The following is a 25,543-nucleotide window of genomic DNA, read 5'->3' on the forward strand; positions in this document are numbered from 1 at the left end:
TTTCACAATTGCGTTACAATAGGTCCTATATTTGGTATACAATGTAACATTTGGGGGGAAATGCTACAGAAATAGTCATATTGATGATGATGATCATGATTCCTGAAGATGCTAAGGTTGTAGCTTCTATCTCTGGGTTTGTACTGAAGCGTTCTTCGAAACGGATTATGCGCTGGTGATCTTCTAAACAAATCAACGTGGAGACTTTTTCTGTAACGTCCAGAGCTAAGTTGTTAACGTCGAGCAAAAGAAGAACTGTTTTCTGGATATTCACAAAGAATAGGGACTGTTCAGATCAAAAGTCATTTTCTTAAGTATTTTCATATTCCAGAAAGGTGTGTCTCTAATTACTGAGGAGCCAATATTTAATTTATCTTTATGCTTAAATTCTTACAAACATGTAACGATACAAAAAATGTTATACGAGGGTGAGTCAAATGAAAACCTTACATATTTTTTTAAATATTACTTATTGTTCAGAAGTGGTACAAAGCTGTATCACTTTTCAACATTATCTCCCCCACGCTCAATGCAAGTCCTCCACCGCTTACAAAGTGCGTAAATTCCTTTAGAAAAAAATTCTTTTGGTAGTTCGCGCAACCACTCATGCACCGCGTGGCGTACCTCTTCATCAGAACGGAACTTCTTTCCTTCCATTGCGTCTTTGAGTGGTCCAAACATATGAAAATCTCTGGGGGCAAGATCTGGTGAGTATGGTGGATGAGGAAGACACTCAGAATGCAGGTCTGTGATTGTTGCAACTGTCGTACGGGCAGTGTGGGGTCTTGCATTGTCTTGTTGCAAAAGGACACCTGCTGACAGCAATCCACATCGCTTTGATTTGATTACAGACCGCAGATGATTTTTAGGAGATCTTTTATGATGTGCTGGTGACAGTGGTCCCTCTAGGCATGTAATGCTCCAAAATGACGCCTTTTTCGTCCCAAAAGAGAGTCAACATAACCTTACCTGCTGATGGTTCTGTTCGAAACTTCTTTGGTTTTGGGGATGAGGAATGGCGTCATTCCTTGCTCGCTCTGTTCGTTTCTGGTTGGTGGAAGTGAACCCAGGTTTCGTCCCCAATAACGATTTTTGCAAGGAAGCCATCACATTCTCGTTCAAAGCGCCAAAGAAGTTCTTCACAAGCATCAACACGTCGTTCTCTCATTTCAGGAGTCAGTTGCCGTGGCACCCATCTTGCAGACACTTTGTGAAACTGGAGCACATCATGCACAATGTGGTGTGCTGACGCATGACCGTTCTGTAAACATGCTGCAATGTCAGTCAGTGTGAAACGTCCCCTTAGAAAAATTTATGAATTACTGTGCTGATAAACCTCTTACATTATTTGCTTTTCAAACAGCTGAGCAGAACTGAACGCACTCAGACATTTCGCTCTTTACCTATTGTGATCAACACTAAACTGACACACAATATTTTTAGCGCAACGCAATCTGACTTTCAAAAATCCCTACAAAAGAATGGCCCTGACTAACATTAACCTATACGTTTCACAAATCACTTACCTCACAAAAATCTTGGTTACTCGAACTACTGCAATACAGCGAGCGCCACTACTGCCAGCTAAATAAAAGATTCAAACTACTGAAGGCACTAACTACTGATAGGCATAGTTAGCAAATGAAAGATTTTGATAGAGAACAAACAATGTATTTACCTTAATAGTGTTGAAAAATCATAATATACATAGCAGTTCATGACATCCAGTCTTACAAATTTCAAAACTCCGCCATTTCTCTCCCCACATCCACAACTGCTTGCGGCTCACCTCCAAATGTGCAACGCTACGCGCTGTTCACATCCAGCTGCCCAACACTACAATGGCAGACAACAATGCAAACTAGCCACAGACTGCACACAGCACAGCCAGTGATTTTCATACAGAGCGCTACGTAACGTTGCCAATAAGAAAACATAAACAGCCTACTTACAAGTGTCACTCGTCGGTTTTCCTTCACTATGGCTTCAACTACTGCAGTGTTCTGTGCAGTCATAACTCGTTCTGCCTGACCTGGACGAGGAGCATCTTCCACTGAACTCACACCATTTGCGAACTTCCTACTCCATTCGTACACTTGCTGCTGTGACAAACATGCATCACCGTACTGAACCATTATTCGTCGATGAACTTCAATAGGTTTCACACCTTCACTATGCAAAAACCGAATAACAGAACGCTGTTCTTCCCTGGTGCAAGTCGCAAGTGGGGCGACCATCTTTATACTAATACAGCGACGGTATGTGTGCACCTGTAATGCTGCCACCTACAGGGCATCCTGCACGCTGTTTGTAGCATGCTTGCCAACTTACAGGATAACGGCGCGAAATTTAGATTTGTTATTACAAATTTAAGGTTTTCATTTGACTCACCCTCGTATAAACGTGACTCAAACGTAATTTTTAGCGAAATTATGTATATTGTGACTCATAAGTAATTCAAATGCAGCATTTTTATTTTTTTCTTTATTGCTTAATAATTCTGTCCATAGAGGGTTAACAAATAAGTAGTATCAGAGAGCGATAAATAACATTAACTGTTCCGGCGTAACGACAAACGGCGACGCGACGATCAAGAACGGAAGAGCAGAGAGGGCTGTGAGACGACGTCAGCCAAAAGCACTCTGACGAACCCCTGTCTGGGGCGACACCAAGGCAGGACGGCCTCTACACGAACAGAATATAAGCGCCGCGCCGCCTAGTCGCGGCCGGAATGGAAGACGAGCCGTCATACAAACGCTGCAGCACTGACTTATGAACTGTGTTGTTTGACTTGCATTCAAATTGTATATACTGGAGGACGGTGATTATTTGCATGTCGCCATTTGCTTGCGACATACCTTTGTGAATACTCAAAGTTAAGTGCTGTCAATTTAACTTACTGTAATAAACTCCATTAATATGATTTGCTTGAATTGTTGTCCAGCGATCCGAGAGAACAACTTCCTAGGCACGCCATATTAGGCGAGTGGGTAGACATAAAATTAACAAAGCGTAGAGTAATCCGAACACCAGTGGTTTCATTATAGACATAATTTTTTGGTACTTCAGAGCAGACCGTACTACACGACTGGCCATTAAAATTGCTACACCAAGAAGAAATGCAGATGATAAACTGGTATTCATTGGACAAATATATTATATTAGAACTGACATGTGGTTACAAAAAAAAAAAAAAAAAAAAAATTGTTCAAATGGCTCTGAGCACTATGGGACTTAACTTCTGAGGTCATCACTCCCCTAGAACTTAGAACTACTTAAACCTAACTAACCTAAGGACATCACACACACCCATGCCCGAGGCAGGATTCGAACCAGCGACCGTAGCGGTCACGTGGTTCCAGACTGTAGCGCCTAGAACCGCTTGGCCACCCCGGCCGGCGACATGTGATTACATTTTCACGCAATTTGGGTGCATAGAACCTGAGAAATCACTTAACAATCACCTATGGCCGTAATAACGACCTTGATACGCCTGGGCATTCAGTCAAACAGAGCTTGGATGGCGTGCACAGGTACAGCTGCCCATGCAGCTTCAACACTATACCACAGGTCATCAAGAGTAGTGACTGGCGTATTGTGACGGGCCAGTTGCTCGGCCACCATTGACCAGACGTTCTCAATTGGCGAAAGATCTGGAGAACTTGCTGGCCAGGGCAGCGGTCGAACATTTTCTGTATCCAGAGAGGCCCGTACAGGACCTGTAACATACGGTCGTGCATTATCCTGTTGAAATGTAGGGTTTCGCAGGGATCGAATGAAGGGTCGTAACACAACTGAAATGTAACGTCCACTGTTCAAAGCGCCGTCAATGCGAACTAGAGGTGACCGAAACGCGTAACCAATGGCGCCCCATACCATCACGCCGGGGGATCCGCCAGTATGGCGGTGACAAATACACGCTTCCAATGTGCGTTCACCGCGATGTCGCCAAACATGGATGCGACCATCATGATGATGTAAACAGAACCTGGATTCATCCGAAAAAATAACGTTTTGCCATTCGTGCACCCAGGTTCGTCGTTGAGTACACCATCGCAGGCGCTCCTGTCTGTGATGCAGCGTCAAGAGTAACCGCAGCCATGGTCTCCGAGCTGGTGTCCATGCTGCTGCAAACGTCGTCGAACTGTTCGTGCAGATGGTTGTTGTCTTGAAAACGTCCCCATTTGTTGGTTCGGGGATCGAGATATGGCTGCACGATCCGTTACAGCCATGCGGATAAGATGCCTGTCATCTCGACTGCTAGTGATACGAGGCCGTTGGGATCCAGCACGGCGTTCCGTATTACCCTCCTGAACCCACCGATTCCATATTCTGCTAACATTCATTGGATCTCGATCGACTCGATCAGCAATGTCACGATACGATAAACCGCAATCGCGATAGGCTGCAATCCGACCTTTATCAAAGTCGGAAACGTGATGGTATGCATTTCTCCTCCTTACACGAGGCATCACAACAACGTTTCACCAGGCAACGCCGGTCAACTGCTGTTTGTGTATGAGAAATCGGTTGGAAACTTTCCTGATGTTAGCACGTTGTAGGTGTCACCACCGGCGCCAACCTTGTGTGAATGCTCTGAAAAGCTAATCATTTTCATATCACAGCATCTTCTTCCTGTCGGTTAAATTTCGCGTCTGTACCACTTCAACTTCGTATTGTAGCAATTTTAATGGCCAATAGTGTATACACTAATCACCCAGAACATTGTGACCACCAAATACTTTCTATATATAGCAGCGTCACCGCGATGAATGACTGTTGGTCAGACACATGCACGGTGCTTGTAGTATCAGTGACCGTGTGTAGAAAGGGGAAGGCGCGCGATCTATCTGAGTTTGAGCGAGGGCAGATTGTGATGGCCCTGAGGTCCAGCAGGAGCATTTAAGAAACTGTGCGACTTGTCGGGTGTTCGAGGAGTGCTGCGGTGTCTTCAATAGGTGGCGGGGATTGGGTGGCCACCCCTCATTACAGATGCTGGACGACGTAGGCTTTGCAGACTGGTAAAACAGGATGGGTGGCGAACTATGACGGAGCTAAGGCCGGTATCGCACTATCAAATTTCTTTGTCAATGATTTGATCAAAGATGTGATCAAATATTCGTCAAATATATTTGACAAAGATCTTTGACGTGGTGCTAAAAAGGGGTATTACACTGTCATCATATTTTTCGTCAAAGTTCAAGATGGCTGACAACAACAACTTGTTATTAGCCGCAGCAGTTGCATGTACCACAATTGCACTGCGTGCACATGCGGAAGAGAAGCGGGCAAAAAAGGAAACGTACCTGCGTGGAGCCATGGGTTTTACGACGACACGATAAAAGCATTCAACAAAACTTGCTACGTGAGTTTATATTGGAGGACGTCAAATCGTACATCAATTACTTAAGAATGAATGAGCATACATTTTTGTATGTTCTCAGTGAACACAATACTATATCTGCAGAAGACAGGCTCACTGTAACACTCCGATTCCTTCCTACAAGAGAGAGGTTAGGTTAGGTTATGTCAGGTCAGGTCTCCAATCTTCTTAATCTATTTTGTATTCAGGGTGCCTCAGGTTCTAAAGCGCCTTATCAGCTTCATACATCTCTATTAATTTTGTAGTTGTCTGTGCATACGAATTGTATTTTCCGACAATGTTTATAAAAATACTACACATGACAGAACGCTGCAGCAATGCTAGCGCTCCACGTGGTAGCATGTCTCATAGCAGTGAACAGAAGACAAGCGACTCCTTTGATGAAATCTACAGCGAGGCCCTAGATTCGATCAAATATTTGACGACATTTGACAAAGTTCCCTATTACACCATCAAATTTCATTGACAAAGATATTGGCCAAATAAATTTGATGGTGTAATACCGGCCGAACATCAGACTTTAATGCTGGGCAGAGTACAAGTGTGTCTGAACAAATAGTGCACCGAACACTCCTAAATATGGGTTTCCTGCCGACGACCCTTGCATGTGCCAATGTTAACACGACGACATCGTCAACTACGACTAAAATAGGGATGTGACCATAGGCAGTGGACGTTAGCGCTTGGCAGAGCCTTTCATGGTCTAATGAATCCCGATATCTTCTTCATAATGCCGATGGCACGCCGCGAATCCGTCGCCTTCCAGGGGAATAGCTTCTTGCCAACTGTACTGCGGGATGAAGACAAGCTTTGGGTCCATTGGCACCATGACGGTCAAGGAGCATCGTACACTGATTGCAGACCACGTATATCCTTTCATGACGATCATGTTTCCCGACGGCAGGGGCATTTTTCAACAAGATAATGCGCCCTGTCACAAGGCCAGGAGTGTGATGGAGTGGTTCGATGTAGAAAGTGGCGAGTTCCAAACGATGTGCTGCCCCCTCCCCCACACACACCCTCCCAACTCGCCAGATCTGAACCTGATCGAACAGATCTGAGATGTGATTGAACATGGCTTCAGAGCTCATTTTCCCCCCTCCCCGGAATTTACGGGAATTAGGTGACTTGTGTGTGCAGATGTGGTGCCAACTCCCTCCAGTGACCTACCAAGGTCCCATTGCTTCCATGCCACGACGCGTCACCGCTGTTATCTGTGCCAAAGTTGGATATACCAGCTGTTAGGTAGACGGTTATGATGTTCTAGCTGGTCGGTTAAAATGGTTCAAATGGCTCTGAGCACTATGGGACTTAACATCTGAGGTCATCATCCCCTAGACTTAGAACTACTTAAGCCTAACTAACCTAAGGACATCACACACATCCATGACCGAGGCAGGATTCGAACCTGCAACCGTAGCGGCAGCGCGGTTCCGGACTAAAGCGCCTAAAACCGCTCGTTCACATCGGCCGGCGGCTGATCAGTGTACTTAAATATTTCATATTTTACCTATCGACTAATGATGTACTTTTAACATAGGTAATTGGGTGAAAATGGACAAATGCGTTCAAAACTAGTCAATACTCAAAGTGTGAAGGCAACTAACAAGAAAACATCACCATCTTGACCTCACACTTTAAGGAGCAAAGAAAAGAACACACTTGCAAGATATCATCCTCAGAAACTGATCCCGCGTGAAGACATGGATCGTAATTCTGTTAGTACGCAGTTATGACTTGAACGTACAGTTTTTAAATATGTGCGCGCAACTGTTGTCCGTCGCTTCGCCCCACGGCAGCCCCTTAATACTCGAGTACGAAGTATTGTACAGTGGAGTGAGTGAAAGCTTTGTGAAATACTGTTTTGCTGCTGGTGTCAAAGTGCGCTGTTTCCAAGGTGTCGCTAGTGCCAGAGACATCTTTGCTTTGAATATTTTTATGTTGCGATTTTCAAATTCAGTGTAAGTGAATGAAACGAATGAGTGTATCATTAAAGAAGTAGCGTAGCGGTATTTAATTAGTAACATTGCTGTTGTGTGTTGTTTTCTTTCGATACTAAAGCTAGCACTGTTAAAGCAAAGAACATTTGCAAGAGATGCGCTATTATACAACGTGCTCGGCATGGTTAAATTGAGAATCGAAAATCATTAAGTACATTTCATAATAATACCTCGGTTGCACAAGTTTGTTCATTCTGATTTTTCAGGTGTGTGTATACAGGGTGAGTCGACTAAAACTTGCACCGCAGGTATTGCGGAAACGGAAAGTGCTGTTGATGTACGGCTTTCACAGAATGGTTAGCCAATAAAAAGATTGTAATAAAATTTAGCAAGCGTATTTTTTGTACAGACACGCACTTTTTAAATGGCACAATGCCTACTGACTTTAAGAAACTAAAAGTAGAGTAAATTAGAATGTCAGTTGTGTTAGTTGCAGGATTCTAGTGCGAGTCGTATTTTGAAAAGTTTCCACATCGACATTGTACCATACCTGTAGGAGCACACTCTAAAGAACAACACAGGTGCACACACTAGTTATGTGGATTGTGACCACTAACGAGACAACTGACCGCCACTGGTTGTGTTCAAAATGACCACCGGCAGCGACAGTCCACACTTCCAGTCTGATATGGAACGACTGCTGGAGACGTGCTAACATTTCAGCGGAGGTGTCCGAGCAGGCTGCAGGTAATACGTCATTACATATCAGCGGGTGTAGTTGGTATGTCCTTGTAGACAGCGTCTATCAACTTTCCCCAAAGAAAAAACGTTTACAGGCGTCAATTCCGGGGAACGTGCCAACCAAGTTTCAGATCCTCTGCAAAAAATGGCTCTGAGCGCTATGGGACTTAACATCTGAGATCATCAGTCCCCTAGAACTTAGAACTACTTAAACCTAACTAACCTAAGGACATCACTCATATCCATGGCCGAGGCAGGATTCGAACTTGCGACCGTAGCAGTCGCACGGTTCCGGACTGAAGCGCCTAGAACCGCTGGGCCACCGCGGCCGGCTCGGGTCCTCTACGTCCAGTCCAGCGATCTGGAAACAATTCGTGAAGACATGCTGTAGTACTTCGCACACTATTGCCTGGACGGCCCTTCATGTTGGTACCACAGGCTCCTCCTAGTCTGCAGAGGAACGTCATCTAACATCCGTCGAAGAGAGTCTCTTAGGAGGCTGCAATACTTGTGCGCGTTCAATGTTCCGATATGTAAAATGGGCCTATGAGCTGATGTTCACTATCTCACGCCACACGTTTACTCTCCATGGACGCTGATATTCCACCTGACGAAGCCAACGCGGATTGTTAACAGACCAGTAGTGCAGGTTTCGGAGTTAACATGAGTCTTATAATCGTTTCCATGCAGCTCTTGATGGAGATAAATCAGATAGGGATGGGACCTGTCTCGAAGGAGACTGCATAGGACGCCTGCCTGCCTCACGCCACTTTCTCGTGCGATTGCGCAGGAGCTAACGTATGGATCAACTGCAACAGCGGCAAAAACATTAATTTCCTCCTCTTCTGTCGTCAATTTTTTTCCTTCTGTTACGTTGTCTAGTTGTTTCACTACCGCTTCCACGTAAATGGTTGAAGAGGTCGATAAATAAATGTCAAGATAGTTGACGCCTATTAGGGTATCTTACCGCAGTAAGAATACCTGCATACTTCTTCGCTCTCCTTACACCATGAACATGCAGGATTTTTCTGCCTTGGTAAATCCCATCATTCACTCACGACCTACTGCTTCCACTTCCATACACTAAATGACCTGCAAGTCGCAATGATGCACTCAGAGAACACACAAGCACACTGTAAGCAAACATAACAACGTCGTACCTAGCAACTATGCAGGTTGAATGGCGCTAACAAGTGCCGGTGTGGGAAATTTTCAAAATATGATTTCTCGTAACGGTTCGACTAGAATCATGCAACAAACACCACTGAAATCTAATTTTCCCTACTTTTAATTTGTTAATGTCAATAGGCATTGTTCCATTTAAGAAAGTGTATGTTTGCACCAAAAATATAGTTTCTAAGTATTATTAGTATTGCGATCTGTTTAGTGTCTAACAATACGAGCACCTGCCTATTTATCCATTCTGCGAAAACCGTACGTCAATAGCGCTTTCCATCTCCGCAATATTTGCGATGCAAGTTTTAGACGACTCACCCCATATAGCTGCACTGCAGAATATTAATACGAGAATATTGTTAAAATAGTATTACATGTGTGTGTTGACATACTACGCTTACATATTATGGGGCCTCTTTTAGCGTAGAAGAACATTTGTTTCCGAGTAATATTTCGAAACACTTTGGCAGTCGTGACGCCCTCCAGCCTCCGATTCTCATGCCTTCATCACGTAAATAGGAGGGCTATGGTTATTACTTCGCTGTACGGTACTTCGTTCTCAGGCATTAGAGAGAGCGACAAACAACCGGTACACCCGAAAGTTTAAAAGCTGTACATTTAGTTCATATTTCCCTACAATTAGAATTATGGGCCAGATTTTCTTGTGGGTTCGATTGGTGTGGTTGGTCCCTTGTAAGTGTGTTTTTTTTCTTTAAAGGTATTTTCTTTCAACGTATTTTCCCAGACACGTTAAAATATGCCATTGTCAAGCCGCTCTACAAAATGGGGACACCACAGATGTCAATAATTATCGGCCAGTATCCTTGCTTACAGCATTTTCAAAAATCTTCGAGAAAGTAATGTACTCAAGAGTGGTTAGCCATCTCAACAGTAATGGGATACTCAGTAAATCACAGTTCAGATTTCAAAAATGCTGTTCCACTGAGACAGCATTGTACAATTACACTGTTCACATAATAGAGTCTTTAAATAATAAAATGTCACCAATAGGAATTTTCTGTGACTTGTCTAAAGCATTTGATTGTGTGAACCATGACATTATGTTACAGAAATTACAGTTCTGTGGTATAAATGGAATAGCATATGAGTGGTTTAAGTCTTACCTACAGAACAGGATGCAAAAAGTTCTTATATGGGTCAAGTGATTTAAATAAGTTTGCCATTTCATCTAACTGGGATGAAATTACATTAGGTGTTCCACAGGGTTCAATCATGGGTCCCCTTCTGTTCTTGATATATGTGAACGACCTCCCTCCCAATCTGAAACAGGAAGCTGAACTGACACTGTTTGCTGATGATACAAGCATCAGTACTAATCCAGTAAAAGAAACTCCAATTGTAAACGATGCAAATAAGGTCTTCAGAAAAGTCATTAAATGGTTTTCTGCAAATGGGCTTGCTTTAAACTTTAAAAAATACAGTCCATCCAATTTTCTGCTGCAAAAAGTACAGTTCCTTCAATAAATATAACACATCAACAGAAGTCAGTAGACAGGGCAGAAGCATGCTAAGTTTTTGGGTGTATACATTGATGAGAATCTTAATTGGAAAATTCATATTTTGGATCTTCTAAAGCGACTATGTTCAGCAACTTTTGCAACCAGAATAATTGCCAATTTTGAGGATATAGAAATTAGTAAGCTAACATACTTTGCATACTTTCGCTCTCTGATGTCATACAGAATAATATTTTGGGGTAACTTGACGTTTAGACAAAAAGTATTGACTGCTCAAAACAAAGTGGTTAGAATAATGTGTGGAGTTCATAGTCGCACATCTTGTAAGCATCTTTTTAAAAGATTGGGAATTCTTACAACAGCCTCACAGTACATTTACTCACTAATGAAATTTGTTCTCAACAACATGGACCAGTTTAAAAACAACAGTGACATTCACGATTATAATACTAGAAAAAAGAAAGACTTACATTATCTTTACTCAACCTATCTTTGGCACAGAAAGGGGTAAAATACGCTGCTATAAAAATGTTCGACAAATTACCAGATGAAATAAACTGTCTGACAGACAGCAGTAATAGCTTCAAAAATAAATTGAAATCATATCTGCTTGACAACTCATTCTATACCATAGATGAATTCTTGAACACGAATAAATAAATCTATAGATATAGTATATGCATTTTGTGCCATTTAAGGTAATGGGGTAAATAATAGAAATATTAATCTTTAACTCTGTATTGTAATACATACATATTAAAAAATCTTGTTTCATATGTGAATTTCTTGTGCACTTGACACGTTCCACATCATAACGGCTACCGTACGGTGCGATTGATCACTGGAACACGCAACCAACTAACTAACTAACTAACTAACTGAAGTCAAGTTCGTAACACTTACTGTTAAGAGAGGAACTTACTAAACAGTGAGACGACTCTCCATCCAAGATAAGCCGCTACTTCCTGCATACCAAGAAATCCTCAAACCAGTTCCAAATTTCGTTTTACACCCCGTATGATCGTATTTTCGTTAACAAGCGTTGGTGTGATTCTTAGTCAATCGGTAGTCGAGAAATACTGCATGTACCGGCCTGCTTGACCTGTGACTACGACTGTGACATTCAGGGATGTCTTGTGAGAAAGAGCGAGTTGGATTTCGCATGACTGCGGTTTTCGGAACCCAAGCTGTCTGACATGGATAGTGCATTTTGTACGAGACACTTCCTTATGTTTGAACTAGTCACACTGTTGGCCAACACAGACAGGCCGAAATCGTGAAGAACGTTTAGGAGGGTGCTGTTTGTTTCTTCTCTGATATTTGTTAATTTTTGTGGTTAATACTTTATCTAGAACTTCTGGTAATTTATGAGGGGCGTTCAATAAGTAACGCAACATATTTCTTCTTGAGAGGACGCTGGTCTTATTCAGGATTCGAATACATCATATTTTTCCCCACTTTTTTTGGTCACAAAATCCTATTTTTCAACATAATCTCCGTTCAATGCGACGGCCTTACGCCACCTTCCAGCGAGGCCCTGTATGCCTGCATTGTACACTACTGGCCATTAAAATTGCTACACCATGAAGATGACATGCTACAGACGCGAAATTTAACCGACAGGAAGAAGATGCTGTGATATGAAAATGATTAGCTTTTCAGAGCATTCACACAAGGTTGGCGCCGGTGGCGACACCTACAACGTGCTGACATGACGAAAGTTTCCAACCGATTTCTCATACACGAACAGCAGTTGACCGGCGTTGCCTGGTGAAACATTGTCGCGATGCCTCGTGTAAGGAGGAGAAATGCGTACCATCACGTTTCCGACTTTGATAAAGGTCGAATTGTAGCCTATCGCGATTGCGGTTTATCGTATCGCGACATTGCTGCTCGCGTTGATCGAGATCCAATGACTGTTAGCAGAATATGGAATCGGTGGCTTCAGGAGGGTAATACGAAACGCCGTGCTGGATCCCAACGGCCTCGTATCACTAGCAGTCGAGATGACAGGCATCTTATCCGCATGGCTGTAACGGATCGTGCAGCCATATCTCGATCCCCGAGCCAACAGATGGGGACGTTTTCAAGACAACAACCATCTGCACGAACAGTTCGACGACGTTTGCAGCAGCATGGACTATCAGCTCGAAGACCATGGTTGCGATTACCCTTGACGCTGCATCACAGATAGGAGCGCCTGAGATGGTGTACTCAACGACGAACCTGGATGCATGAATGGCAAAACGTTATTTTTTCGGATGAATCCAGATTCTGTTTACACCATCATGATGGTCGCATCCGTGTTTGGCGACATTGCGGTGAACGCACATTGGAAGCGTGTATTCGTCATCGCCATACTGGCGTATCGCCCGGCGTGATGGTATGGGGTGCCATTGGTTACACGTCTCGGTCGCCGCTTGTTCGCACTGACGGCACTTTGAACAGTGGACGTTACATTTCAGATGTGCTACGACCCGTAGTTCTACCCTTCGTTAGATCCCTGTGAAACCCTACATTTCAGCAGGATAATGAACGACCGCATGCTGCAGGTCCTGTACGGGCCTTTCTGGATACAGAAAATGTTCGACTGCTGTCCTGGCCACCACATTCTCCAGATCTCTCACCAACTGAAGACGTCTGGTCAATGGTGGCCGAGCAACTGGCTCGTCACAATACGCTAGTCACTACTCTTGATGAACTATGGTATCGTGTTGAAGCTGCATGGGCAGCTTTAGCCGTACACGCCATCCAAGCTCTGTTTGACTCATTGCTCAGGCGTATCAAGGCTGTTATTACGGCCAGAGGTGGTTGTTCTGCGTACTGATTTCTCAGGATCTATGCACCCAAATTGCGTGAAAATGTAGTCACATGTTAGTTCTAGTATAATATATTTGTCCAATGAATACCCGTTTATCATCTGTATGTCTTCTTGGTGTAGCAATTTTAATGGCCAGTAGTGTATTACTTTACTGGTCGACAGCGGGGCCAACGTCTTGCTGCATCAACATCCACCCCGTCATCCATGTGCTGCTTCCCGTGGAGTGCATCCTTTATTGGGCCAAAGAGATGAAAGTCGTAAGGTGGGAGATCCGGCCTATAGGATGAGGAAGAGCAGTCCATTGAAGTTTTGTCAGCTCCTGTCGGTTGCCCAGGCTTGTGTGATGCCTTACATTGTCACGGAAAAGGAGAAGTTCGTTGGAATTTTTGTGACGACGAACACGCTTCTCCAGTTTCCTGAGGGTAGCAGAACACACTCCAGAGCTGATCGTTGCATCATGAGGGAGGACATGAAACAGAGTAACCTCTTCAGCGTTCCAGAAGAAACTTGCCATGCTTTTACTGGCTGATGGTACAACTTTGAACGTTTTCTTCAGAGGAGAGGTGGTGTGACGCCACTCCATGGATTGCCGGTTTGCTTCTGATTTGAAGTGATGAGCCCATTTTACATCGTCACAGACGATGTTTGACAAAAAATCAGCCTCGTAACGTGCAAACAATTCCGTAAAGATGGGCCTGCGTTGCTTTTTATGGTCTTGGGTTAGGCAGCGAGAAACCCAGCGGGCACACACCTTTGAGTTACCTCATCTACTGGACGAATGTGTCAGCACTACCAACAGAGACGTCCATTTGGGCACTGAGGTGTTTGACAGTGATTCATCAATCAGCTCGAATGAGAGTGTCCACACGTTCCAGCAATGCAGGAGTTAGAGCTGTGTGCGGTTCGCTGGGGCGCGTGAGATTGGACAGGTTTGCGCGACTTCGCTGCGATGATGATAGACGCCTCGCTCAACAACGCACCACGCTTTTATTCACTGCCAGCTCTCCGTAGACGCTTGCAAGCGCCTATGAATATCTGTGACGCCCTGGTTCTCCCCCAAAAGAAACTCCATGACAGTTCTCTGAGTGGAAAGTACCTCCCGTACAGACGCCATTTTGAAGGCTATGTATAACGCCGCCACCTATCGGAACTTCATGACACCACAGAGGCTGTAGCGGGAAAATTCCACAATGTGCCACAACAAATTTCACATTTTTCAATCGAAATTGGTTTAGAAAAAAAAGTGTGCCATTACTTATTGAACTTCCCTCGTATTTTACAGAATTACCTGCACTATACACACACTCACACACACACACACACACACACACACACACACACACACACACACACACGAAACATAATTAATTTTTCGCCATCGTCCCTTGTTAATGTAATAACTGATATTTCAAAGTGTTTGTCTTCATTACCGGCCGCCACCCCCCTCCCCCCCCCCAAATTCTATAAGTCCCTCCAGATTCCTGAGCGTCACGCACTCCGCCTCCCCTTCCATATACGCCTCCCGTCCCCCATGCAGATCCTCTATGACGACATTCCTTTCCCCCATCTGCTCCTATTCCTCTAACATATCCACATATTCTACACCTCCCACCGCCTTGATCCCCCTCACCCCCTGCTTGCTCCTCTCCTCTCCCGTCCCCGCCCCCTGCCGGCCTTCACTTGTGTCCGCCCTACCCTCCATCTCTACACCATTCATCTCCTTTCCCAAGGTGGCTTTCGTCAACTCCCCCTCCAGGATGATGCTCTCCCTCCATTTATCCCTCCTATCAACTCTGATCCTCACCCCCCCTCGTTTCCTCTGTCCTTTCCCTGGGCTCCCTCTTCCCTCCCTTCCATCCTGTTTTCTCTCGGCCTAACCTCTCCCTACCTCCCTTCTCCCCCCCCCCCCCCCACCGAGTCCTTTTGTATTCCCCTCCTCTGCTTTTCCCCACTCCCTGTCGCGTTTGCCTAGCACCACCCCCTCTTATGGGTCCTCATCTTCCATCAGCTGCTTTCCCCCCTCCCCCCCTTCGTTTTTCCTCTCCTTTCCCCCTTTTTATGTTCCCATCATCTGTCCAGGTTCCCCCCGCCTGCTCTTGGCTGTGGTATGTCATATTTGCCAACTTTTTAGTGCAGTGTTCAAGTGAATGTTCGGTGTTGTTCGTCTTTCCAAAGTGTTGCGAACAGAAATCATGCTGTCGCTGGGTGTGAATTTTATGTCTCATGTGAAGAGAAACCAGACTGTCGCTGTGTTTTTTGTCTGTCTATTGGTTCAAATGGCTCTGAGCACTATGGTACTTAACTTCTGAGGTCATAAGTCCCATAGAACTTAGAACTACTTAAACCTAACTAACCTAAGGAGATCACCCACATCTATGCCCGAGGCAGGATTCGAACCTGCGACCGTAGCGGTCGCGCGGTTCCAGACAGTAGCGCCTAGAACCGCTCGGCTACCCCGGCCGGCTGTCTGTCTATTATTTTACGTGTCTGCTTCGTATGTATTTTATTTGGAACATCATCCCTTTGTTCTATGTTTTAAGTTCCACGATTTTTCCGCCATGTTACCATTTAAGTAACCGATTTTATCGCCTGTTTTTATTATTTATTATCCTCATCTTTTTAAAACAAATTCTGTAGGCTGAAGAACGGCATGCTAAGCTGCTGCCAGCCCGCCCCCTTCGGGGGGAATCGAAACTCAATAAAGAAAAAAAAGAAGAACACTATCAGCGCTATGGTCACGTCTCGGTTTAAACTACATTCTTTTTGTGAAATACACTAATGCTCTAAAATATTATGACTATTACCAACTGGAAGACTGCATGCGGCCTGGTGGCGCTGCGAGCGCGTGAATCGGTAAGGTAAGTTTATAAGCAGAGCAGAAACTAACGGAGAATCATTCTAGACACGATTTGGATAGAAAATGGGGAAATCTTCTGACTTCAGCGACTTTGACAAAGGGCAGATTGCAATGGTCTGATGGCTGGGTACAAGTATCACCGAAATGGTGAATCTGGTCGGCTGGTCGCGTATTACAGTCGTAAGTATCTGTAGACAGTTGTAGACAGATGCTGAAATTACACTAAAGAGATAAGCTGTTTGATGTCCACGCTTCGTTACAGAACGTGGAGATTGGAGACTTGCCTACATAGTAGGCTCTGATCTACAATAAGGATGGGCAAAACATATCGATATATCAAAATACCGATATTTCTTCAAAATAATATCGTCTTATATCGTCACTGTTTACATTACTAATATACCGATTAATCTACACTCCTGGAAATGGAAAAAAGAACACATTGACACCGGTGTGTCAGACCCACCATACTTGCTCCGGACACTGCGAGAGGGCTGTACAAGCAATGATCACACGCACGGCACAGCGGACATACCAGGAACCGCGGTGTTGACCGTCGAATGGCGCTAGCTGCGCAGCATTTGTGCACCGCCACCGTCAGTGTCAGCCAGTTTTCCGTGGCATACGGAGCTCCATCGCAGTCTTTAACACTGGTAGCATGCCGCGACAGCGTGGACGTGAACCTTATGTGCAGTTGACGGACTTTGAGCGAGGGCGTATAGTGGGCATGCGGGAGGCCGGTTGGACGTACCGCCGAATTGCTCAACACGTGGGGCGTGAGGTCTCCACAGTACATCGATGTTGTCGCCAGTGGTCGGCGGAAGGTGCACGTGCCCGTCGACCTGGGACCGGACCGCAGCGACGCACGGATGCACGCCAAGACCGTAGGATCCTACGCAGTGCCGTAGGGGACCGCACCGCCACTTCCCAGCAAATTAGGGACACTGTTGCTCCTGGGGTATCGGCGAGGACCATTCGCAACCGTCTCCATGAAGCTGGGCTACGGTCCCGCACACCGTTAGGCCGTCTTCCGCTCACGCCCCAACATCGTGCAGCCCGCCTCCAGTGGTGTCGCGACAGGCGTGAATGGAGGGACGAATGGAGACGTGTCGTCTTCAGCGATGAGAGTCGCTTCTGCCTTGGTGCCAATGATGGTCGTATGCGTGTTTGGCGCCGTGCAGGTGAGCGCCACAATCAGGACTGCATACGACCGAGGCACACAGGGCCAACACCCGGCATCATGGTGTGGGGAGCGATCTCCTACACTGGCCATACACCACTGGTGATCGTCGAGGGGACACTGAATAGTGCACGGTACATCCAAACCGTCATCGAACCCATCGTTCTACCATTCCTAGACCGGCAAGGGAACTTGCTGTTCCAACAGGACAATGCACGTCCGCATGTATCCCGTGCCACCCAACGTGCTCTAGAAGGTGTAAGTCAACTACCCTGGCCAGCAAGATCTCCGGATCTGTCCCCCATTGAGCACGTTTGGGACTGGATGAAGCGTCGTCTCGCGCGGTCTGCACGTCCAGCACGAACGCTGGTCCAACTGAGGCGCCAGGTGGAAATGGCATGGCAAGCCGTTCCACAGGACTACATCCAGCATCTCTACGATCGTCTCCATGGGAGAATAGCAGCCTGCATTGCTGCGAAAGGTGGATATACACTGTACTAGTGCCGACCTTGTGCATGCTCTGTTGCCTGTGTCTATGTGCCTGTGGTTCTGTCAGTGTGATCATGTGATGTATCTGACCCCTGGAATGTGTCAATAAAGTTTCCCCTTCCTGGGACAATGAATTCACGGTGTTCTTATTTCAATTTCCAGGAGTGTATATTTAGTACTGAATGTCGGAAGCGATGTTTTTATTTTCTGTCTTTTCTTCGTTCATAGGCACTATAATTCTAACCAGCAGATTTCTTGCCGATTCCAACTACCAGCAATCTTTGCAATCTGACAGTAAATGCCGGCCGCTGTGGCCGAGCGGTTCTAGGCGCTTCAGTCCGGAACCGCGCTGCTGCTACGGTCGCAGGTTCGAATCCTGCCTCGGGCATGGATGTGTGTGATGTCCTTAGGTCAGTTAGGTTTAAGTAGTTTTAAGTTCTAGGGGACTGATGACCTCAGATGTTAAGTCCCATTGTGCTTAGAGGCATTTGAACCATTTTGACAGTAAATGTCTTACAATGGACTTCATTTAAATTCATATTCAGTACACAAGTCAGCACCAGATTTGAACAAGAATGTATCTATAGTGCATATTCATGAAAGCTTGTTGCTTCCGTGTATTATTTCTACAATTGGAAATGATAGGTACAAGGTGCAAAATGCACACATTTGGAGACAGCACTGTATGAGAATGGTGGAAATTCTCACTCCCTTCTTCCAGCTATGAGGCATAATGTGCGTTTCTCTTACCCCCTGAGCGCCTGGACCAAGGAACGATAGACGGACTGAAGGCATAAGGCCTAAGGCCCGTTTCACACTGGGACACTGGTGACGGTCACCAGCGACGGTCACCGACAGAGATACATTCGTTTGAACTGGAGCGTTCACACCGGAACACTACACTGCCTCACAGAGCCACTGTGACCCAGCAGTGACTCACCCTCGCCATCTGTGACGGACAAGGTCACTGTGTTCAGAGCAGTCACCGCCAGAAATGCATTAGTTTGCATTGAAGTGTTCACACTGGAACACTGATCAGACACAGCGCTGCAGATTTGACAACAGACAGGCAGTCATTTCTGAGACAGTGACGGGAAATATTCATTGTACATTATACTGTACACTCTGTACCCTTGAGTTTAGATTTGATTAACACGGAAGATTTCGTTAGTGAAGTAGAAAGCCGTCCTGCTATTTGGGATGTGAAAAGCGATGACTATAGCAACAAACACGAAAACGAGTGCGTGTCAAGAAATTATAACAAAGTTTGTGCCTGATTTCAGTGAGCAGAGCATGGACAAGAAAAAAAAATTGGTAAGTTGTATTTTCTTTTTTCAAATTTAATACCTTATTTTTCGAACAATGAAAGGCTAACGATATTTAGTTGCTTCCCCTGTACAAGTGCATTTCACCAACTAATTAGTTGGCAATACCTGTGGTGTCGGACGCCGGTGATCCGCGAGTGTTCACCACAGTCACTGGTGACCATCACTGGAGACCGTCACCAGTGTCCCAGTGTGAAACGGGCCTAAAAGTAACGTACGCTCGGCACAAAAATCACACACATTACTGCACTGGTATTTAATGGCAAATGGACTCTTCTGTCTGAAATGTTTTCGGTAACGAGGAATATGTCATGTTCAAGAACGCATATCAGAAGTCGTTCAGTAACAAGAAAGTGAGACTTCTCTATCGTCAGCCATTTCGCTTCTGCTGGCTCGTCATTTGTCACAAACGTCTGGCACGAATAGTGTTCTCAAAAACCATGAACTGCGCAACGCAGTGTAGCATATTGCACAGTGCATACCATCTATTGACGTTACGGTGAAGTCATTCACGTAGTATGTAGAACATCCACTGCAGTATGACGCAACGTGACGCCCTGCTACCATCTACGTCTTTAGGTGTTAGGTCCTCTGCTGTTATTCTCTTGTTAATGCGACGTGACATACTGCATATAGCTGTGCATAGTGCGACGTAGTCCCCACATTGTTACATGTGTGCCTATGGTTGTGTGCGAAAAATGTTAACGTTTTAATAACAGCATTTGGTTGGGCTTCAGGAAGATTTTAGTTTCCAAAACAACTGCGTCTGCAGAGAAATGTATTAAACATAGAGTTCTGTTAATGTCCATCAGTGATGATTATGGTTTCTGTGGTGTCACCGCCAGACACCACACTTGCTAGGTGGTAGCTTTTAAATCGGCCGCGGTCCGCTAGTATACGACGGACCCGCGTGTCGCCACTGTCAGTAATTGCAGACCGAGCGCCACCACACGGCAGGTCTAGGGAGACGTACTAGCACTCGCCCCAGTTGTACAGCCGACGTTGCTAGCCATGGTTCACTGAGAATTACGCTCTCATTTGCCGAGACGATAGTTAGCATAGCCTTCAGCTACAATTGCTACGACCTAGCAAGGCGCCGTATTCCATTTATATTGCGAGTCTATTATTGTATCATCAAGAGAGATGTTCTACAAATGTGGATTAAAGTTAAGTATTCCAGAAGCTACGTACTTTTTTTTATAGCATTCATTAAGTATCCTGTTTCAGACCTCACGCCCGCCTGCTTGAGTTTAACGCGTGCATTTCGGCCTTCTCTAGTTATACAACAGTTTCATTAATTAGTTTTTTAGTAAATAAGTGATTTTATACTACATAGTGTATCTTTTATTGCTTAATATTCGGTACGATAAACTCCTGGTCAATTTTTAATTTTAATCATTTCTGTAATGTAGATATATTTTTTTAATTCCTGTAAATATAGAAAATATCTACCGATGTATCAAAATACAGATGCGTTTGTCGCTGTGACATCCAGATTTTTTGTAAACATTGATATAATACGAGGGTCGTCCACAAAGTAAGTTCTGTTTCTATTTCTATCCGCGGCAGCGCTACGATCGCAGTTCCGAGCATGCGCTGCAGTTACTCTGACTCAAGGAGAAGACATGTACGCAATTTTCAGATCTCTGCTGCCGACGTGTGCTTTGTAGTGCTTCTTTATAATGTCAAGCAGTAATTGAAAATGCCGCCGCGTGTGAAATCAGATTCAGATCTAAATGCAAAGAAAGTAAAACCAAAGGAAAATCATCGGCAAGTCTGAAAGGTTTACGGACAAAATGCTATGAGTGATTCAATGGTTAGAAGATGGGTCAGACTGTTCAATGCAGGCCGTGATCAAGTGCATGATGAAAAACGAAAAGGACGCCCGTCTGTGGTTACTGATGAACTGGTTCACACAAATGAAGAGAAGATGAAGCACAACTGTAAGTTTACACTTAGTGCCCTTGGTATGGAAGTTCTGCAAATCTCACAATCACTAATTCATGAAATTGTTACTGAAAAACTGAAATTTCGAAAACTTTGCTGGTGTTGGTTACCCAAAATTCTTACTGCATAACACAAAGAAACAACGGTGGGCAGTGAACTTCAGTTTTTGACACACTACAATGAAGAAGGCGCCGGTTTTCTTTCTCGGATAGTCACAGGGATGAAACTTGGGTATCGTACGACACCCCTGAAACAAAACGGCAATCAGTGGAATGGAGGCACACTTAATCCCTAACGAAGCTTAAGCCTAAGCAAATCTGAACACCTCGAAAAGTCATGTGCACCGTTTTTGGGACAGAAAAGGCATTTTGCTAATTGATTTCTTACCACGAGGCCAAACAATCAATGCACATTGTTACTGCGAGACCATTAAGAAATTGCGGCGCGCAATACAGAACAAGCGCCGGGGATTACTGTCAAAATGTATTGTTTCGTTTTTTTTTTCACGATAATGCCCGACCTTAAACGGCGAATGTGACCAAACAACTCTTACGGGAATTTCACCGGAACGCGTTTGATCGTCCTCCGTACAGCCCGAACCTCGCTCCTAGCGACTTTCATCTCTTCTTACACCTAAAATCCGTCCTTGGTGGTCAACACTTCAACGATGATGACGAACTGAAAGAACATGTTACCACATGGTTGAATACACAGGCGGCAACCTTCTATGAAGAAGGCATACAAAAACTTGTGCCACGCTATGACAAGTGCCTACAAAATTTCGGAAGCTATGCAGAGAAGTAGTTTAACAGTTGTAGATTTTTGTACAGTAAATATTTTTTCTGTATCTGTACACGTTTTTTTTATATAACCAAACGGAACTTACTTTGTTGACATACCTCGTATACCGACATTTCCAAAATTTTTCCCATCCCTGTGTAACAGACCTGAAAACGGAGTACAATGTGGGTGCAGGAACACGTGTTGTGGAGCACACCGTTCAGTGCACAATTCTGAACATCGGGCTCTGCAGCAGATTACCTCAATGTGTTCTCATATTGATTCAACAACATAGACAGGAAAAAGTGCAGAGGGCAGGGGATCATCAACGTAGGACTGCAGATCACTGGAAAAGTGTTGCTTGGTCGGATGAGCACGCTTTTTATTACACCAGGTTCATGTTCGTGTCCGTGCACACTGTCAGAAAGGCGAACGGCTGCTCTAAACGTGCACTGCGCCACAGACACATGTCGACGGGGCTAGTATTGTGCTCTGAGGGACATTCACCTGGGCTTACGTGGGCCCTGTGAGAAATATCGAAGACACAATGACAATTGTATACTAAGTATAGTATATTGTATACAGGGTTATTACAAACGATTGAAGCGATTTCACAGCTCTACAATAACTTTATTATTTGAGATATTTTCATAATGCTTTGCACACACATACAAAAACTCAAAAAGTTTTTTTAGTCATTCACAAATGTTCTATATGTGCCCCTTTAGTGATTCGGCAGACATCAAGCCGATAATCAAGTTCCTCCCACACTCGGCGCAGCATGTCCCCATCAATGAGTTCGAAAGCATCGTTGATGCGAGCTCGCAGTTCTGGCACGTTTCTTGGTAGAGAAGATTTAAGCACTGAATCTTTTACATAACCCCATAGAAATAAATCGCATGGGGTTAAGTCGGGAGAGCGTGGAGGCCATGACATGAATTGCTGATCATGATCTCCACCACGACCGATCCATCGGTTTTCCAATCTCCTTTTTAAGAAATGCCGAACATCATGATGGAAGTGCGGTGGAGCACCATCCTGTTGAAGGATGAAGTCGGCGCTGTCGGTCTCCAGTTGTGGCATGAGCCAATTTTCCGCGGGCTACGCGTGAAACTTGTCCACACGCGTTCAACCGTTTCTTCGCTCACTGCAGGCCGACCCGTTGATTTCCCCTTACAGAGGCATCCAGAAGCTTTAAACTGCGCATACCATCGCCGAATGGAGTTAGCAGTTGGTGGATCTTTGTTGAACTTCGTCCTGAAGTGTCGTTGCACTGTTATGACTGACTGATGTGAGTGCATTTCAAGCACGACATACGCTTTCTCGGCTCCTGTCGCCATTGTCTCACTGCGCTCTCGAGCGCTCTGACGGCAGAAACCTGAAGTGCGGCTTCAGCCGAACAAAACTTTATGAGTTTTTCTACATATCTGTAGTGTGTCGTGACCATATGTCAATGAATGGAGCTACAGTGAATTTATGAAATCGCTTCAATCATTTGTAATAGCCCTGTACTAAGTATAGATTAATGCCAACAGTTTGCATCCCTTCATACTTGATTTCTTTCCCAACTGTGATGTCGTCTTCCAGCAGGATAAGACCACAATCGTGCTACAGTGGCTGGACGGACAAGATAAAGACTTCACTTTGATGTCTTAGCCATGAAATTCGCCTTATCTGAGCTTGAGGGTATTCACATAGGATGGTAGGTCGCTAGCTACGTGTCCATAAACTAGCAGCCTGTAATTTAAGTGACTTGTGTAACCTGTGCATAGGTGCCACATACCTCTGAGAAACTATAAAAAATTTACCGAAATACATACCACTCATAACTGCTGCTACAGTATGCTCCAGTTATTACATCTACATCTACATATATTCGCCGCAAGCCACGGTACGGTCGCTGGCGGAGGGTACCCTGTACTTGTCATTTCCTTTTCTGTTCCACTCGCAAACAGAGCGAGGGGAAAACGATTGTATTTATGCCTCCATATGAGCCCTAATTTTTTGTATCTTATCTTCATGGTCCTTACTCGTAATGTTTATTGGCGCCAGTAGAATTGTCTTCATTCAGTTTCAAACACCGGTTCTCTAAATTTTCTCAATAGTGTTTCTCGAAAAGATAATCACCTTCCCTCCAGGGATTCCTGACTGAATTCCTGAAGAATCTCTGTAACACTTACGTGTTGTTCGACCCTACTCGTAACAAATCTAGCAGCCTGCCTCTGAATTGCTTCGATCTCTTCCTTCAATCCGACCTGGTACATATTCCAAACACTCGAGCAGTACTCAAGAACAGGTCGCACCAGCGTTCCATATGGGGTCTCCTTCACAGGTGAACCACTCTTTGCTAAAATTCTCCCAATACACTGAATTCGACCATTTGCCTTCCCTTACCACAGTTCGCTCATGCTCGTTCCATCTCGTATCGCTGTGCAACGTTATGCCCAGATATTTAAACGAATCGACTGCGTCAAACAAGACACTGGTAATAATGTATCCGAACTTTGCAGGTTTGACCTTCCTACTCACCCGCTTTAACTTCCATTTTGCCGTATCTAGGGCTAGCTGCCATTCATCACGCCAACTGGAAATTTGGTCTAAGTCGTCTTGTACCTCCCTCCAGTCACTCAACTTCGACACCTTACAGTACACCACGACATCATCAGCAGGCAATTGCAGATTGCTGTCCACCCTGTCCGCCAGATCATTTATGTATATAGAGAACAACAGCGGTGCAATAACCTTTACCTGGGACGCTCCTGATGATGCCCTTGTGTCTGACGAACATTCGCTGTCGAGGACAACGTACTGGGTTCCTTTATTTAAGAAATCTTCAAGCTACTCAAGTATCTGTCAACTTATTCCATTTGCTCGTACGTTCGTTAACAGTTTGCAATGGGGCACATGTCAAATGCTTTCCAGAAATCTAGAAATATGGAACCTGCCTGTTGCCCTTCATCCATAGTTCTCAGTATATCATGTGAGAGAAGGGCAATTTAAGTTTCGCATTAGCGATACCTTCTAAAACCATGCTGATTCTTGGACAATTTCTCAGTCTCAAGAAAGTTTATTATATTCGAATTCAGGATATGTTCTTGGATTCTGCAACAAACAGAAGTTAGGGATAGTGGTCTGTAAACAGGTGGTACAATATTTTGGCTCGTTAGTTAAATGCATAATCCTTAACGCTTGTAATAAGTTATATAGAGACAGCCTGCTCTTTGGTACAACTATAACACTAGATATTGGTTTTCTGCGCCTTTACATCAGTCTTTACTGACAGAAAACACAGTACAGTTAAAAGATTAGAGCTGAAATTCAAGCTACTTTATTTGACTGCTCATTGCTTAATTATTTTGACAGTGATGAAACATCCAGGGTGATAAAAGAGGAACTGTGTTTTGCTCAAGGCAGGATCTCTTCAAG

The 25,543-nt window shown here is 44.7% G+C and overlaps 1 protein-coding gene across 1 annotated transcript in view; it reads right to left on the reverse strand.

Moving 5' to 3' along the window:
• LOC126159319 (sialin-like) overlaps positions 1-1,741 on the reverse strand; it is a 196,829-nt gene extending 195,088 nt beyond the window's left edge. Inside the window, exon 1 of the mRNA XM_049916507.1 lies at positions 1,679-1,741. The gene's annotated coding sequence lies outside the window, so the exon portion shown is untranslated. The remainder of the gene's footprint in view (positions 1-1,678) is intronic.
• Positions 1,742-25,543: the final 23,802 nt, after the last annotated feature.

Source organism: Schistocerca cancellata, chromosome 2 (genome assembly GCF_023864275.1).
Source record: "Schistocerca cancellata isolate TAMUIC-IGC-003103 chromosome 2, iqSchCanc2.1, whole genome shotgun sequence".
NCBI classification, from domain to species: domain Eukaryota; kingdom Metazoa; phylum Arthropoda; class Insecta; order Orthoptera; family Acrididae; genus Schistocerca; species Schistocerca cancellata.